This window comes from Meles meles, chromosome 12 (assembly GCF_922984935.1).
Source record: "Meles meles chromosome 12, mMelMel3.1 paternal haplotype, whole genome shotgun sequence".
Classification (NCBI taxonomy): Eukaryota; Metazoa; Chordata; class Mammalia; order Carnivora; family Mustelidae; genus Meles; species Meles meles.
The window spans coordinates 13,294,847-13,312,682 of NC_060077.1; the positions used below are offsets into that span (position 1 = coordinate 13,294,847).

At 49.7% G+C, this 17,836-nt stretch overlaps 1 protein-coding gene across 12 annotated transcripts in view; it reads right to left on the reverse strand.

The window, feature by feature from the left end:
- Positions 1 to 17,836, reverse strand: part of KDM2B (lysine demethylase 2B) — a 121,713-nt gene that overhangs the window by 21,739 nt on the left and 82,138 nt on the right. The gene's annotated exons all lie outside the window — the stretch shown is intronic.

Genomic DNA, 17,836 nt, shown 5'->3' on the forward strand with positions numbered 1-17,836 from the left:
TTTCTGCTGTTTTAAGCGCCCCCGTTTTGGGTACTTCATTCCGGCAGCCCCAGAAAGTGAACAGAGGACACTCTGCTTCTGAGAGCACATCCTGGTTCAAAGACCCTTCGGCAGCCGCCACGTCTCAGCACAGGCCCCCCTTCCTGCCTCATGCCAGGTTCTGCGTCCCCACGAGGCCACACAGGACCACACGGAAGGCCTCTGTCCCCTCAGCCAGGAACACAAACCTCCTCCCTACTCCAGGTGGCTGAGACCTACTCATTCTGCAGGCCCCAGTCTACACACTGCTTTCTTCTGACAGCCCTCTCTGCCCTCCTTTGTTCTGTGTTCTGGGCGCCTCCTATGGGCTGTGTTCTCAGGGGCCTTCCCTTTGAGACAGAGAGCTCAGGAAGGCAGTTATCAAGAGTGTCTTGTTGGGACACCTGGGTGGCTCAGTGGGTTAAGCCTCTGCCTTTGGCTCAGTTCATGATCTCAAGGTGCTGGGAGCCTGCCCCCCCAACCCACCTGCCTCTCTGCCTACTTGTGATCTGTGTCAAATAAATAAAATCTTTTTTAAAAAAGTGTCTTGTCACCAGTGTCCTTTGACAAAGTCAAAGTCAAAAACCAAACAAAGTCTAGGAGAATGAGACAGTAAGCCTAAGTAGCCTTGGCTTCTGAGCTCTTCTCTAAACAGGCTCCAAACGCTTCTTTTCCCGCAACTCAGAAGAAAACAAAGATGAACAGAAGAGCGGTGCAAAAATGCAGAACAGAGAACCAGTCAGCCACAGGTCCTGCCCAGAGTCCTGCTGTCTGGGGTGGCAGCCTCAGAGGCCCCTGCCAGCCAGGATCCATGGGGAAGCTCCCAGGCCAGCTGCAAAGGACACCCTCTGCTCGTCCCCCGTGCACCTGGGACTGGAAATAGGAGGGACCAGGACGGTAGTGTGTATTGTCTGAAGCACCTTTCCAAGCAGCAGGAGTCTGCTCAAAAACGGTTCATCAGTCAGGGAGACACACTCCTTACCCCAAATTATGACTGAGTTGGCATCGCATCTAATGCTTACAACAGCCCTTTCGCGGCCAATTAATCTCAAGTCCGGTCCCAGCCTTTTAATTTTACTTGCCTGCCACACCTGGATCCCTAACAAAAGCCCCTCTTGTCAGCTCCCGGACCCAGAAGTGTGGTTACTCTGTATCACAACAGTGCAAAGGGTCCTCCTTCTAGAGACCCCTCGGAGCACCACCACAGGGGCTATCTAGAAACCTATAACCACCGGGGCACCTGAGTGGCTCAGTGGGTTAAAGCCTCTGCCTTCGGCTCAGGTCATGATCTCAGGGTCCTGGGATCCAGCCCCGCATCGGGCTCTCTGCTCCGCAGGGAGCCTGCTTCCTCCTCTCTCTGTGCCTGCCTCTCTGCCTGCTTGTGATTTCTCTCTGTCAAATAAATAAAATAAAAAGAAAAAAAAAAAAAGAAACCTATAACCACATCAGGAAGAAACACAGTCCACCTTTCCCTGTGAATAAAGCCTCGCCATCATCCATTTCTTCTGCAGTCCAGTGGTCCCTGCAGAGAGCTGAAAATCTCACACCACCCCCCCTTTGGTATTGACACCTTAGATGCTTCCCTCCAATTTATCTTCTGAGCACCCTGCGACATTCAGAGGAGCCCGACTACTCTAGATCTTTATCCCCCTCAACTTGCTCTAAATTCCAAAGAAGAAAGGGAGACACGAGACCTGGCTCCAATGGCCCATCGGTCCTCGTTGACCCCACCTGGCCCCTGTTGCTCCCACAGAGCTGCTCCACACTCACTCAGTCAGGGCCCCCCTCAGCTGTAGGGTGGCCCAGCCAGCGGCCCTGGTACCAGGGAGGGGACTGGACCTATACGCCACCAGCTGCGTCGGGCAAGGGGCAGCTCCCACAGAAGCTATTCCGTCTCCCGGCAGTGAAGATCCAGCGGCCCCCTCCCACCAGTCCTTACACCACACCCCAGTGAGGGCTGGGGCACCCCCTGTCACACACAGGAGGAGTTTAGCAGCCCTGACACTGGAAGAAGGACGATCAGGCTACACACCACACGCGCCCATTCAGGTCAGGTACTGCTGCCAGATGAGTGGTTAAACACAAAACTGTTTCCGAACGTCTGGAATTGAGAACGGTACCTGGGGGCCATGGACCTGAACGCTAAGCAGCTGACCATAGAACAGCAAGTGTGCCAGATGGGAGCAGCCATAAGGATGGCGACAGCAGTGACAGTGGATATTTGCCGAATGCCTGCTACTGTGGCCATTTTACGTATGCTAGGACCTTATTTTCCCAACAAGAACCCCATGAGAGATGCCATTTCTCAGACAAGGAGACTGGAGGGAGAGGTAAAGCGACTTGCCCTAGGTGACGGAGCCTGCCAAGGACGAGTACACAGCCCTGAATGGGTCCACGGTCAGGGCCTTCCTTCACGCCCACAGCAGGACAGGTGCCAAAAAGTGGTACGGAGAAGCACACTCACTTCCAGAGAAACGGAAACCAGCAGGGTTTTTCTTTCTCTTCACAGCTCGCAAGAATCAGATTCTACCCCTATGAAGAGCACGTGTCCTGGAAGCAACTCACTCCTCTAATCCCCAAAACACAAGCGACAAGTTTGACAATTCTGAACCTCAAGTCGGGGAGACAGAGGGCAGCCCAGTCCGACCTCCAAGGACAAACCGGGGTGAAGGGCTCAAACTCTGACCTCCAGAGCAGGAGAGTCAAAGGACCAGCTACTTTGGTGAAAGACTGAAAAAAATTCCCAGAGTCCAAACACGGCTCTCCCCTCCCACTCAGGAACGTCAGGTATAAATAGCCTCTGGGCGCCTCTGGCCTAACTGAACGGGAGGACAGCGTCTCTCTGAGAAAAAACCTTGGGCCGATCCAGCCAGTGTCACAGAGCTCATACGTGACTATGAGATGAGCCTACCTTCCAGCGCTTTCCCCAAAGCACATTCCCACCCAGAGCAGCACTTCTCCAACCCACGGAAAAAACAAATCCTCCTGGGTTCTGATGACAGCTGAACCACCCTGGAAAAACACAGAGCCAATAGCAGACAACATCCTGGAAGAGGTGTGAGGAGGCCCTGTTTTCTGAAGACCTCGACTCAGGCCCTCTCCAGCCGGTTGCCAAGCCAAGTCTCAAGTTGCCAAGAGAAGCTGCTGCCGCCTGCAGCTTCATGGCCAGCTTTTGTGGGAAGTGGGCACCAGCTGGCTTGTCAGGAGTCAGCTGAGCAACACCTGAAGTACAGGATCCCAAGACAGACCACCCAGAAAACCAACAGGTGAGAAAGACACTGGAGGGTCTCTATGAAAGAAGAAAAACAAGCCAAAGCCCTATCATTCTGGTACCCAGCATCTGTCCGAATCTCTTCTGCATGATATCAAAAGGTTCACAGCCCAATTCTAAATTCCACTCTATCCCGCCTTGCCCCTACTTGTTCAAGTGACCCAGAACGCAACTTTCTTAATATCAGCATGACCTGGTCTTCTCAGCAAAAAGGAATGATGGTAGCCACCAACTTTCACTTACAAACCAGCCTTCTCAATCCCCAAGCCACTTGTTGATTTTATCAGCCCAGCTCCACCTGTTAAGGAAATCTGCAGTCCACATGCCCCCCTACACAAATCATAGAATTCCAACAATCTCCTCCACCAGTTACTCCTAAGCATCTTTCTTAAAGGCAACATCAGTCTAGTAGTTCTTTCATTCATTCCACAAATACTTACAGAGTCCCTCCTACCCATCAGATCCTCTCCTCCTGAATATTCAAGGACAGAACCTCTTCAATCCCTCATCTCTAAAACTCTGGGATTAAAATTACTTGGAGTAACCTAAATTAATGAAAAAACATCCCATGTTCATGGATTCAAAGACAATACTGTCAGGATGGCAATACTCCCCAACATGATCAATAGATTTAATGCAATCCTTATCAAAGTCCCAGCTGGGTTTTTGTAGAAACTGACAAGGTGATCCTAAAATTCAAGCGGAAATGCCAGGGACCTGGAAAGGCCACAGCGATCTTGAAAAAAGAATAAAGTTGGAGGGGCGCTTGGGTGGCTCAGTGGGTTAAAGCCTCTGCCTTCGGCTCAGGTCATGATCCCAGGGTCCTGGGATCGAGCCCCACATCGGGCTCTCTGCTCTGTGGGGAGCCTGCTTCCTCCTCTCTCTCTGCCTTGCCTCTCTGTCTACTTGTGATCTCTGTCAAACAAATAAATAAAATCTTTTTTTTTTTAAAGATTTTATTTATTTATTTGACAGAAATTTGACAGAGAGAGAGATCACAAGTAGGCAGAGAGGCAGGCAGAGAGAGAGGAGGAAGCAGGCTCCCCGCGGAGCAGAGAGCCCGATGCGGGGCTGGATCCCAGGACCCTGAGATCATGACCTGAGCCGAAGGCAGCGGCTTAATCCACTGAGCCACCCAGGTGCCCCAAATAAATAAAATCTTTAAAAAAAAAAAAAAAAAGCCCTTTAAAAAAAGAATAAAGTTGGAGGATTAATATGTCCTGACTTCAAAACTTAGTACAAATCTACAGTAAACAAGACCATGTGGTACTGACTTAAGGACATACAGATCAATGGAATTGAGAGTCCAGAAATATATCTCTTTTAGTATTTATGACCAAACAATTTTCAGTGACCAAGTGATTTTCAACAACTGTGTCAAGATAATTTAGTGGGGAGAAGATAGTCTTTTTAACAAATGGTGCAGGGACATGCAAAAAGAATGAAGCTGGACCCCAACCTTATACTATACGCAAAAGTGACCTCCAACATGGATCAAAGACCTAAATGTAAGAGCTGAAATTATAAAACTTAGAAGAAAACATAAGGATAAATCCTTATGACCTTGATTTCTTGGATCTGACACCAAAAGCACAGGCAACAAAAGAAAACAGAAGAACCGGACTCAAAACTAAAAACTTTTGTGCTTAAAAGGGGCAAACTCCGGTGAAAAAGCCCAGAGAATGGGAGAACTTACTGCCAACAGTACCTCTAGTAATGGACTAGTACCTAGTATATATAAAGAATTCCAACAATTCAACAATAAATGGACAAACATCCCAATTTGAAAATGGGCAAAGGATTTAAATAGGAATTTCTTCAAAAACATAGGGGTGCCTGGGTGGCTTAGTCAGTTAAGCATCCGACTCTTGATTTCAGCTCAGGTCTTGACCTCAGGGTTGTGAGACTGAGTATCATGGCAGGCTTGGCGCTGGGCATGGAGCCTGCTTAAGATCCTCTCTCTTCCTCCTCCCGCCCCGCCCCCTGCCACATGCTCTAAAACAAAACAAACAAACCCCCAAAACCCATATATACAAATAGGGAATAAGCACATGAAAAGATGCTCAACATCACTAGCCAACAGAGCATAGAATCCACACTGGAGACTCATTTCATACATTCACCCATCTGCCTACCCAAGTGTTTTCTGGTTGAGAACTATGTACCAGATTCAGTGCTAAGCGCTGGAACTACAGAGATGAATATGTTCCTTACTCCGCTGGAACTACAGAGATGAATATGTTCCTTACTCGCAAAGGCATTACAGTGGGGTGGGGGGTGGGGAGAGAAAGAAAGATAACTATGTAAATGCAATGCAATGTGATGTGATAGGACGATGATATTTAAAAGTAACACTGAAGTAATTGCTCTTTTCAACATTTGCCATCAGTAATCTATGAGAAATTATCTCCATTCAGAAGTTAGGAAACTGAGGCACAGCAGAGTTAAGTCATCTGCCTAATGTCATATGGCCAATGAAGGAGAAGCCAAGATAGGAGTCTGGGCAGGAGCTCTAAAGCCTGGACCCTGATGTGCTGAGCCTCATCTCACTAGGAAGGGAGGTTCGAAGGAGGGTAATAGACACAGGAGGTAGTGACAAAGGGTCTTAAGGCAGAATAGGCCTCTGCACTGGGACAGGGTGGGGTAGAGAGCAGACAGTCTAGGCAGAAGGAAGAGTAGTAAGATAGAGATGTGAAACTACACGGCACATTCAGTAGCCTCATATGGCTACTGGAAAACAGCCTTGAGATGGCAGGAGCCTAATCCTGCAGGGCCTCATAGGACACAGAGAAATGGTGTCCCCTTCAGGAGCAACACGATCACATTCTGGCATGTGTGTGAGTATTTTTTGGGAGGCTGAGCAGGGTGAAAGGCAAGGAGATGAGATGAAGACATTACAGTAACCCAGACTGAAGATGATGAAGGCACGGACAGGGGACGATTCAGATGTTCTAGAAGCAGACCCATGAGGCTGCCTGAACATGGGATATGCAGGCAGGAAGAGTCCTGAAAAGCTCTGAGGTTTCTGGCTTGAGCAACAGGAGAACACGGGGCTTAGGAGAGGAGAGATGAATGACTCCATCATCCCACACAGACTCTAAGGGTTCAACAAGACGTTCAAGGAAGTTTAACAGTATATTGTTAAACTAGTTAAGTCCATGAGGTTGTCCAGGGAGAAAAGGCAGAGTGAAAAGAGGATCCTAGACACTACATTCAAGACTACAAACATTCACGGACCAGTGAGAAAGACCAACCTGTGGAGGAATGACCAGAAAGGCAGGCAAGGCGGCAGAAGGTTGTGCCATCACTGAACCAGGGAAGAATTTCAAGAAGGGAAGACTGTCAAGACAAGTCAGTGAGAAAAACAGTGAAACATGGTTGTGTTTTTACAATTAAGACAGTTCCAGGTTTCCTAGCAAGCTACTCCCAACAGCAGCACACTGACATTGAGCCCCACAAGGGGTAGCCACAGCCCCCCAAACATGCTAATGCAGTATTCTACTACATAACACAGATTCATCTCAACATATGCCTGTTCCCGAATCTTCGTGCATAATGGACATTTCAGGAAAAGCCAGATTTAGCAGCTTCGTGGGGTCTCTTCACACACACCTGTAGACTCCAGGGAGGGCTTCGGTTTGTTTATATACTAAGGGTAAGGAGCAAGAGAATAAAAACACAACAGTTACCAGAAACCCAGGGGAGGAGAGGACCTCTGGAGAATTTGAGGAAAGCTAAGGGCCTTTTCCCAGAAAAACGCACACGAAGTCACCAACCTTTGCATAAAATTTCAAGAAGGTTCAGGGATCCCAGTCTTAAAATTTCACTAAGAAGCTATAATGAGTAACACATCACTTATGGCTGCATAAACTTCTGAGAGATTTTCCGTTACTTTTTTTTTTGGAAACAAACAACAATCACTATTATTATTGTTGTTGTTGTTGTTGTTGTTGTTGTTATTTTTAAGTGTGCTCCACCCCCAGCATGGAGTCCAACGCAGGGCCTGAACTCATGACCCTGAGATGTTCAAGACCTGAGCTGGTACCAAGAATTGGATTCTAACTGACTGAGCTACCCAGATGCCCCAACAATCACTTTTAGTTTAAAATAAGGAACAAAGCTACTTTCAGTTCAAGGGTTAAAAATAAAACAACAAGATGGAACAAGAATTCTCATTAACAGCCATTCTTTAAGGGGCATCTCCTTAAACTAAAAACAGCTAAAGAATTTTCTGACACATTCTGCACTGGAGAAGCAAATCAAGTCCATGGGAGAAGGCCCAGCTAAGAGCGAGCACCAGCAAAGGGCATGCAAGGGGTCTCCTCCCACCCACCATCACCCCCTCATTCCTGGGAGCAGGGGGGACATTGGCTGCTGTGGGAAAGAGTGGGGCAGACAGGACTAAGGAAGCCTGATGCTACCCAGGTGGGGACAAGAGACTTGCACAGAATGTCAAGATGGAACAGGCAAAATTCGGATGAGGGGTGGTAGTGAGGGGCTAGACACAGCTGCTGGGGGTAACTGGACAGTAGTAATTTCCCAAGAGGGCCTCCACTGGTCTCTTCACACAGCAGGTGGGGAGTGTGCCTGTGTGCCCATAATCCAAGACTTCTACCCCTCTTTGAAGGACATGTTAGAGAACAGTGGGGTCTAGACCCCACCCAGAGACTCACCCACCTGTGGAAGACATAAATGCTTTTGAGATCCTTAGAGGAAGTCACTGTTCTCAGGCCCATGAAACCCGGAGGCTGGGAAAACTAGTGAGGAAGGGGTGGGGAGGAGGAGGCAGGGAGCCCTGAGCCACAGCCTGGAGCTTTTGCAAATGCAAGGTCCCTTGCTGACAACCATCCTCTGTTGTTAATATGGGAAAAACCTGGTGCCCTTTGACCTGGCTTAGGGGTCACCTCAATACACCTGTGTGGGACAAATCATCTTAAAGCAAACCTTGAGGACGCTGCTGACAGCTCCCGAAGAGCCACACAGAGCTGACTGATGGGTGGAGGAGGAAAGTAATCTGGCTACAGGGAGTACAGATCCTCTCCTGATGGGAGTCTCTCTCAGGAGTGGCAGACCTGAAAACGTGGTTTTTAGCCCAGAGACATACGAAGTCTTGTCTCATACACTGTCAAAGATTGTATCTACCATAGGCTGCAGGGTGTGGCCAAATTAAAAAAGCCAAAACAAAGCAGGTAACAGGAACCTCAATCCTGAAACACCAAAGCGAAGTCAACGCTGAACACAAGTGTCGTATGAATGAGAAGATGCTAGAAGATTAGGCAGATCCAAACTGAACTGAAAATTTTTCAAACCAAGATTTGGTGCAAACCACGACGCCAGAACCATTCCCACACGGTGCTATCCTGACTTGATAAAAGTTCCAAGACAAAACCACTTGGGTTGTCTCCCGGTAAATCCAATTGGTAAAACCAGTGAGATTCAGGAACACCATAAAGGTAGATGCATGTGCCTGAAAAATATCCAGCAAAACTCAGAAAACAATAAAATGTAATGTAAAAATAAAATTTAACTTCGTTTGCTAGATAAAACCACTTAATGATCTGTGTGATAGAATTTACGTGCAGCACGTACAGCACTTCCTCAATCACCCCTAATGGAAGAGAAAAAAGCTCCTACATCTCGGCCTGAACATTCCAAAATATCTTTATTCCGCGGAGGAAAGACACCCAGGATTATAAATAAGCATCTTATTCACCTGGTCCCGTGCCCGCATGATAACTCAACCCACCCCGTGCTTAATTCCTCGGACAAGTCTACCTAGCCTGTGCCCTGCTGCAAATATTGCGCTGATTACACTCCGCAAATCCTCAACTTTCTTCCCCTGCTTAAAAACACGAATCTTCCCGGAGTAAATTCACGCCGTAAACACACCCAGGGCTTTGTTTTATACACAGATTTCTCCCCCCAGGTCCCAAGAGAGGCTGCTTTCCCTTCTAAACCCAACGGAGGCCAAATACTGCCATCTGGGGTCACGGCTTCCTCCCGCCCGGCCGCGGCGGAGCGCACTCGCCGGGTTCCGGATTCCCCGCGCCGGCCCGAGGCTCGCACCCCTTCCTGTCTCCGTCTGCCCACGGCGGGCGGCGGGCGCGCGGCGCCCAGACAAAAGCTCGGGCCGTCGGGCCCACGGGCCCCGGGCCGCGGCGTCCTCCAGCCCCGAGGCCGAGGGTCCCGGTGCAACTTTGCAAACAGAAAGGAGGGAGGCGCCGGCGGCCGCAGGTCCGGGTGCGCCCGGGGCGGCCGGCACGCGCGTGGGCCGCGGGCGAGGGCGAGGCGAGCCCTGGCCGCCAGCGCCGGCGCCCGCAACTTGCCCGCGGGCCATGGCCCGCGCCCGGCAGGGCCCGCCCGACGGCGAGGCCCACATTGTCCCCGCGGCACGGTCGGCCACCCTCCCGCACCGCCGCTCGCACACGCCCCCTGCCCGGGCCGGCTGCGGGGCCCGCGGCGCCCCGGCAGCCGCCGGCCTGCTGCGCTCCTCCACGCCCCGCTCGGGCCCGGCCCTGGCGGCCCCGCCGGCGGCGGCTGCAAAACTTTCTCCTCATCGCGGCGGCGGCGGCGTCGCGGCCGCCCGGGCGCGTCAGTCGGTCGGTCGGGAGGTCGGCGGGCGGGCGGGCGGCGGGTCCCTCCCTCAGCCCCACCCCGGGCCGCCGACCTGGTCCGGCTCCGATTCATAGTCGTCGTCCTCGGCGCTCACGGACATGGCCATGGCTCATGGTGGGCCCAGGCTCGCGCGCGCTGACATGGCTGGAGCGGCGCCGCCGCCGCCGCCGCCCGCCCGGAGCAGGCTCGGCTCGCCCTGGCTCGGGCTCGGGCTCGGGCTCGGGCTCGGGCGCCTGCTGCCGCGAGGAGGGAGCCGCGCCGCGCGCCTCGCACGCCCGCGCGGGAGGGGGCGGGGAGGGGCCGGCGGGAGGTGGGGGGGGGGGGGGGGGCCAGGGCGCTCATGCATATGCATGAAGCGAGCCAGGAAGGGGCTGGCCCCCCGGGCCGGCGGGCCAATGGCGCGGCCGCGGCGCTCGGGCCGCACACAAAGGGAGCCCGGCCTGCGGTGACATGGGGGCGGGCCCGCCAAGGGCGGCCCCTCGCGGCCGGCGCGCGGGGACTGGGACTGCGTGGGGGCGTGCCCCACGGCCCGCCCGGCCCGCGCGCCACGGGATGCACATGGGTGGCTGCACGCCGCCGCCGCTCTAACAGGAAATGCACGCCCGACCTGGGGTGGGGTCTTTTGTGTGGTCCGGCGGGGCGTCTCGCGGGAGCCCCGGGGCGCACAGGCCACGGGGGGTGGCTCTGCACGCGATACCGGGCAGGAGTCCCTGTGCCCCCGGCAGCGGGCACAAGGGCTCCCGGGTTTGCACATGCTCTGGGACCAGGACCTGATGTCCACGAACCCGGGAGTCCCATACCCGGCGCTTGCAGGCCCGCTAGCCTGGATACGGTCCGGGGGCCCAGTTCCCCCCGAAAGCGGGCAGTTGGGTTGGGCCGGTTCCCTGACACGGTTCTCGCTTCCCTGGGGTTTGCCTTGGCAGATGGAGAGGGAGTCAGCGTGAAACGTACGGTGGTGCTGGTGGGAGTTCCCATACAGCTGCCTGACTTGGAGGTTGAGAGAGAGAGAGAGAACTCCCTGAATGCACTCTGCCCGGAGGTGGGTGCCCCACCCTCTTGGACAGGAACCCTCCTTCCGGTGGTGTCCTGGAGGTGATGTGCGCTGGAGACGATCTCAGAAGGGGTAGAGAGCTACAGGGGTAGAGAGCTACAGGCCTGAACCCAGTTCACCTAGGAGATCAGCAGAGCCCCGAGGCTGGCGCAGAAGGTGTGGGTTTCTAAATTCTTTAGACTGTAAAGGTTCCTCTTAATGCTTAATCCAACAGCAGCCCACTCCTGCAGAAAACTGTTCCTGGAAATCCAGACCGAGGTTCATTAAGGAAAAAAAAAAAAAAGTCTATGGGTTTTATGCCCACAGCCCTTAAATTCTGAAGAAGGTACTCTGACCATTAACTAGAGGGATCAATGCTGTTTCAAGCATCAAAACCACAGCTAAACTCAAGACAAGGAGTGGGAGGGCTTAGCTGTGCAGCTGGTGCAGCTATCATCTAACCGGGAATGTTCAAGATGACACTAAACATGTATACCCATACCTGCTCAGTTTCTTCATCTGTAAAATGGGAAGGTTTGCCCAACCCAAGGATGAGCATCCTTCTGCAAAGAGATCAAAGGCTTTCCCAAGAAAAAGCTCATTAGCTGTGAAATCTGGTGATCAACTCTGCAGTGTTGTCCAGCTGTCATTCATGCCCAGGCCACTGGCCATGAAATCCACTGTGAGAACGAAAGGGACCCACAGGCAGGTCATGGCCTGGGCTTTCAAGGAAGGTAGAATGCGTGTGGCAGAGACCTTGTAAATAAAACTCAGGAGGCTTCCAGCAGGGAGTTGGCAGGAAGGAGTGAACGGGGATGTCAGTTTTACTGAGTGCATTTTGAAGTCTGTATGAAATTTATACACCCACTGACACTATGGGAAGAAATCCCAGGAGACTTGCTCTTTACTGAAACATATCTATTCCGAGTTTCCTTCCCCCCTTCTTAAAGTTTTCACAATCCACTCAAGGTTAACAAAAACAAGAAGCAAAAGCATATCCCCCTCCTCCACCTCACTTCATCCCCAAAGATCTCAGCTTTTAAAAAAAGCTATGGTGATAAACCAAAGTCTGTAACTGATGACCTCTTAGGAGCCATTCTACCCCGGAGGAAGCCCCTTTTTTAAAAAGGGGAGGGGCTGATAAAATGCTAATCATGCTTTCACTTCATTGTCATTCACTGTGGTCAGAGCCGCTAAGGTACAAAGATACCCAAATACCATAATACATCAAGAGAGAGGTAAGGAAGTGGAACTTTTTTTGAAGGTCTCTCGCATTGCTTATCAGGAGTGCAAGATTACTTAGACCTGTCTTTGGGCGGATTTCTTCTCGAACGCTCCAAAACTCTTTTCTGTATTTAAGGAAGTAAAAAGACACGGTTCTCATTTATCATTTATCCCTTCAGAAAGGGAAAATGTTGATAAACAGAAGCTGTGGCTAACGCAGACTTCCTTCCACCACACCATGCCTGAACTAGAAGGGGCCTCAACCAGAACCCCTCACTTCGCAAGTGAGGAAATGGAGACCCAAAGAAAATGAGGAAGTAGCTCTTAAGCCCAGGGTCCCTTACATAATAACACCAACACTGAGAGACAGCCCCCCCCCTCACCGACCCTGCCACCACCTTCCAAGGATTCAGACAGTAATAGCAGCTAGTATTTACTAACCATGCTTGAAGAGCTAGAGCCAGTGCTGAGTGTTCTATACATTATCTCATGTATCCCTTTAAGCAGTCCCATTAGGTAGGTACTACTGTTCACCCATTTTATAGAAGAGGAAACTGAGGCATATTGCCGCTCAGAAATGAAAGGACCTGGATCCGAACCCGCAGGTAGATGGAGTACGGAGCCTGGAGCCTGGGCTGTTAATTCCACCCCTCCAATGCCTCAGGTCACAGACAAAAGAAAAAGATGCCAAATGAGACCGGATGTAAGAATCCAAGTGAAAAATTCAAACTTAATATTGAATTAAATTAACTGTCCCTTATTAAATTTTGCAAATTCTGTACTCCTGGTTCAAATTCAATTTCGAGGCAGGTTGGTATGGTTCTGGTAATCTTTGGTAACCAAACTGCTGTCTGATCAGCTGTCGGGGGCCAACTCTGAAAGTAGGAAACTCCAATTAAGATATGATAATGCGGGGCGCCTGGGTGGCTCAGTGGATTAGGCCGCTGCCTTCGGCTCAGGTCATGATCTCAGGGTCCTGGGATAGAGCCCCGCATCGGGCTCTCTGCTCTGCAGGGAGACTGCTTCCTCCTCTCTCTCTGCCTGCCTCTCTGCCTACTTGTGATCTCTCTCTCTGTCAAATAAATAAATAAATAAAATCGTAAAAAAAAAAAAAAAAAAGATATGATAATGCAGTGGGTTCTCTCCAGACATAAGAAGGCTCCTGCCAGCCACTATCCTAACACCTCTTAAAAATTTCTCTTCTGACCTTGTGAAGAACTTCTTAATCTGCTTCCCTTGATCGAGTTTCCTTCAGCTACTCAGCACACACAGTTATCCAACATTTGTTTTGTCTTAATAATATGCTGGGCCATATATAAAATACATTATGCTAGCCATGGCCCAAAGGATTGTGATCTGAAAATTTAGTGTTTACATTGTGCTTTAGGCTTATCCTTCCTCCCTCTTGACCCCATCTTGAGTGACCCTAGGAGCTGAACACTCTCCCAGCTCCACTTAGCTAAGGCTTATGTTCTTAGAAAGAGCTTCCCGAAGCTGATGCCACTTGGGCAGTTGGTGCCTGCCCTGAGCCAGGAGGATCCAGAACTTCCACCAAGTGGTGAGGAAATAAACAAAAACATATGGGAGCCCAATCAGTCTTGGTCACTTGGACATTCTCCGAGTGTCATTTAATGTTCTCGTCTGCCTATCAGATCATGAGACACCAGGATGACCCCTGTTTGCCAAGAGACTATGCCTAGAATCAGCCACACTGTCTCCAGTGTGGGCACAGGTGGTGAGCTTAGGTCCTTGGGGACAAGGGGACAAGCTGCCCCTGGGGCTCTGGACTTCCCTAGGACAAGGGTCTCCCCTACACCTGGCCCCTTTCCTTGGGCCCATGTCAAAAAGGGCATGGTTAAAGCTTGGGAACGTGATTCCCCAGAGGATCAGGGCAGGCAAAGAGAATGGATTCTCTCTGTCCAGACCAGCAGCTGGCTGGTATTATCCTGAACCAATGGACCCCATTTGTAAACGTGTCCCTAAGGAAGGAATAGAAATGGCAGAACAGGCACGCAAAGGGGAGCTTCCTATTGTCCTACTGCAAGTAATAATTTATACTTAACAAGCAACAGAGAATGCATACCTTCAGTTAGTTTACTGTATTTTGCCATTTGTCTCTCTTTCAATAGGGTTTTCCCCCCTTAATGGCGAAAGGAGGTCTCTTGGAGAATTATTTTTCTAATAAAATGTAAATAAGAGGAATTTTTACATTGTGTCACACTGCAGTTTAGGAGTGACTCCAGGGTCGTCTGGATTATGGTTCAAAGAGTGTCTGTGTGACAGACCAAGGGCTGCAGTGATTTCTGCTGAGGAAATTACTAATGTTATTTAATTGCTTTCTATTTTCCCCCTGGAGAGTCATTCCACAAGCATTTAAAAACCACGCATATTTGTCATAGGGGTCCTTTAAACAGACTGAGCTTTCTGTCCAGTGGGGTTCCTCTCCTAATAATGTATCTTTACGTTACCAAAATCAACCAACAAATATTTACATTCACTGGAAGATTTGTGATGGGGCATGGAATTTTTTTTTTTTTTAAGATTAGCTAATTTAACAGGTGACCGACATTGATCTGAGAAATATTTTCCCCACCATCCACCCCATTTCCAGTTCATTCGCTGACCTAAGGAAGTTACTTCCCTTCTCTACTCATTGCCCTACAAAAATCCAGGCTAAGGCTGAGCACTCAATTTGGATGCGATAAATGAGTTCACTTGACAAGCCCCTCTCCCCTGGGTCTCGGGGTGGGGGGATTGGAGGGGCTAAAAATACATAAAATGCCAGCATCATTCTGGCCTACAACCAAGACTTCTGTAACTTAAAAATATTTTTCTTATTAACAAGACCAAATCTCCTGCCCCTTGATTTCCTTCCCAACCAAACCTCCCTCCCATTGTCTGTCTCACCATCATCCAGTCGAGAATCGGGATACAAAGTTCTGTGTTTTCAAAGTTTTCAAAGGAAAACACTAAATCCAAAGATCACTCAAGACAGGATAGTAAGCAGACAGACAAGGTGCAAAACAGGAGTAAAAGTGTGTTGTCAGTGAGTCGCTCTGCTCATGACAGCCGAACTTCCATCCACTGATGAATGGGTGGACAAAATGCAGAAGAGCTATACAAGGGGATACATATGTATATATTTTTCCACTGGCCACCACTTAAGAGTGATCTTAAGTTCCTATTCCTTTTTTTTTTTTTCTTTAAGATTTTTAATTTATTTGACAGAGAGAGAAAGAGATCACAAGTCTGCAGAGAGGCAGGCAGATAGAGAGGGGGAAGCAGGCTCCCTGCTAGCAGAGAGCCCAATGCGGGCTCAATCCCAGGACCCTGGGATCATGACCTGAGCGGAAGGCAGAGGCTTTAAGCCACTGAGCCACCCAGGCACCCCCTAAGTTCCTATTCCTGAAAGGTAACCTGGTTGGGAAATGTAGGCCCTAACCCTACGGGTGTGTTGAAACGAAGGAAACCAGAGAGTTGAATCACCTCTTAAAGGAGCTGCTAACAGGCACTGTGGTGGTGGGATGGGCTCTGATGGAGCTCTGATGCTTTTCATTTAGGGAAGCCTAAGAAATGCAAATGCACAGTGGCTGGTTTGGTGGGTTGTAGGGATTGGGGAACCCCCCCCCTCACACACACACACACACACACACACACACACACACACACACACACGAGCCATAATCTCTCTTCATTTACCATTCTTGCTTTCTTTGAAAAATGGCTCATCTCCAGCAGGCCAATTTGCCTAGAAAAGCCCCCTGGATCTATGAAAACCCATGAGTTTATCATGACATTCAGTGTAGAAAAAGCCTGACAAGTTATCTGTCACCATCTGAGGCGGCCATTAAATCAACTTCTTACTTTGAGAATTGGTATTTAAAAGGGAAGGAATTGAGCATGCCTACTGTCTTTTCAGGAATAACTGTTTAAGTGTAGCTGCAACTCCTAAGGGAAAACCCTACCCCCCCAAATCCAGCTCAGTGATGTAAGCCAACTTTTTCTCAGTAATACTGGGTTGGGGGGGGGGGTGGGCAGCGAATTCACAAGGGAGGGATGATAGACTTTAAAGTTTCATTCTCATCTCCTGATAAAATCATCCAATGATCAGCTGGTACTAAAACCATCGGGGAATGATGGGAGGGGCCCAATGTTTCCCCTTCCAGACTATTCTCCGGAGGAAAGAAGGACAAAGCTAACTGAATAATGGGGTATCAGATCACCATCACCTTAATCCACAACCTATGACATTGAACTTTAACCAAGCCTTCAGATCTACTTTCCAGTTTATAGAAATTACAAGAGATAGTGGGAAAGCCACATGACACAAGGAAGCAATCAGACAAATGCATACAGTGGGATATTCTGCAGGACAGATGGTTCTGTCTTCTCTACAAATCAATGTCCTGAGAAAGGTCTGGATTGAGAGAGAATTGAAAACAGATTCAGCGTATGGTCCTGGATGGGAGCCTGGTTTGGATAAAGCATCTGCGAAGGATGATTTGGGAAATCTCAGTATGACCAGGCATTAGGTGGCATTAAGGAACTGTAAATTTTGGTAACGTGTAATCACCCGGACTTTAGCTGTGTAGAAAAATAATTAGTCTTTTGCAGAGATGCAAACTAAGTATCAGGTAGGTAGAGGACACAATGCCATGACGCCCGTAACTTTCTAAAGAACACTTCCACATAAAAAAAATAAAGTGAGTTCAAAGGAAGTGACGCACACCCATGAGGGTGGCTGGCTGTTCTCAAGCCCAGAAAGTCAAAAGTGTCCACAAGGATGTGGAGACAGTGGAGCCCTTGGGGACTCTTGCTGAGCATATAAAATGACAAAATGATACGGCCACTATGGAAAATGGTACGGCAGTTCCTCAAAAAATGAGATGCACAATTACCGTATGAGCCAGCAGTTCCAATTCTGGGTATACCTCTCTCGAAGAAGAGGTTCACAACAGCATGATTGGCAGTAGTCAAAGCTGGAAGCAACCCGAGTGCCCACCGGGAGATGAATGAACAAACACAATGTGGTCTCTCCAGACACTGATGAATACTGTGAGCTTGAAAGGGGAAGGGGGGTGGGACCTGGGTGGTTCAGTGGGTTGAGCCTCTGCTTTTGGCTCAGGTCACGATCTCAGGGTCCTGGGACTGAGTCCCGCATTGGGCTCTCTGCTCAGCGGGGAGCCTGCTTCCTCCTCTCTCTCTCTCTGCCTGCCTCTCTGTCTACTTGTGATCTCTCTCTGTCAAATAAATAAATAAAATCTTTTAAAAAAATACGATAAAAATCAAAGAAAAAGAAATAAAGCACACCCTCCCCCAGAAGGACAGATCAATCAAGAGGGAGCACTCAAACCCACAAGCCACTGGGAGGTACCATCCCGTCCCATAAACATTAACCAAGACAGAACTGAATCTAAACCATCTCAACTCCCTTCAAAGTGTTTTGCTGTTTCGTTATTTACATGCATTGGTGGAGAAGGTCAGTGGTTTCGAGCAGGTTTTACTATAGCTTTCACTTCTCACCTACCTGCCTTATGTGTAATTAAAGTTCCCCTCAACCCAACAAATGCACTTGCCCTCATCACCTTTAGAACAAGAAGCCAAGGGGTGCCTGGGTGGCTCAGTGGGTTAAAGCCTCTGCCTTCTACTCAGGTCATGATCCCAGGGTCCTGGGATGA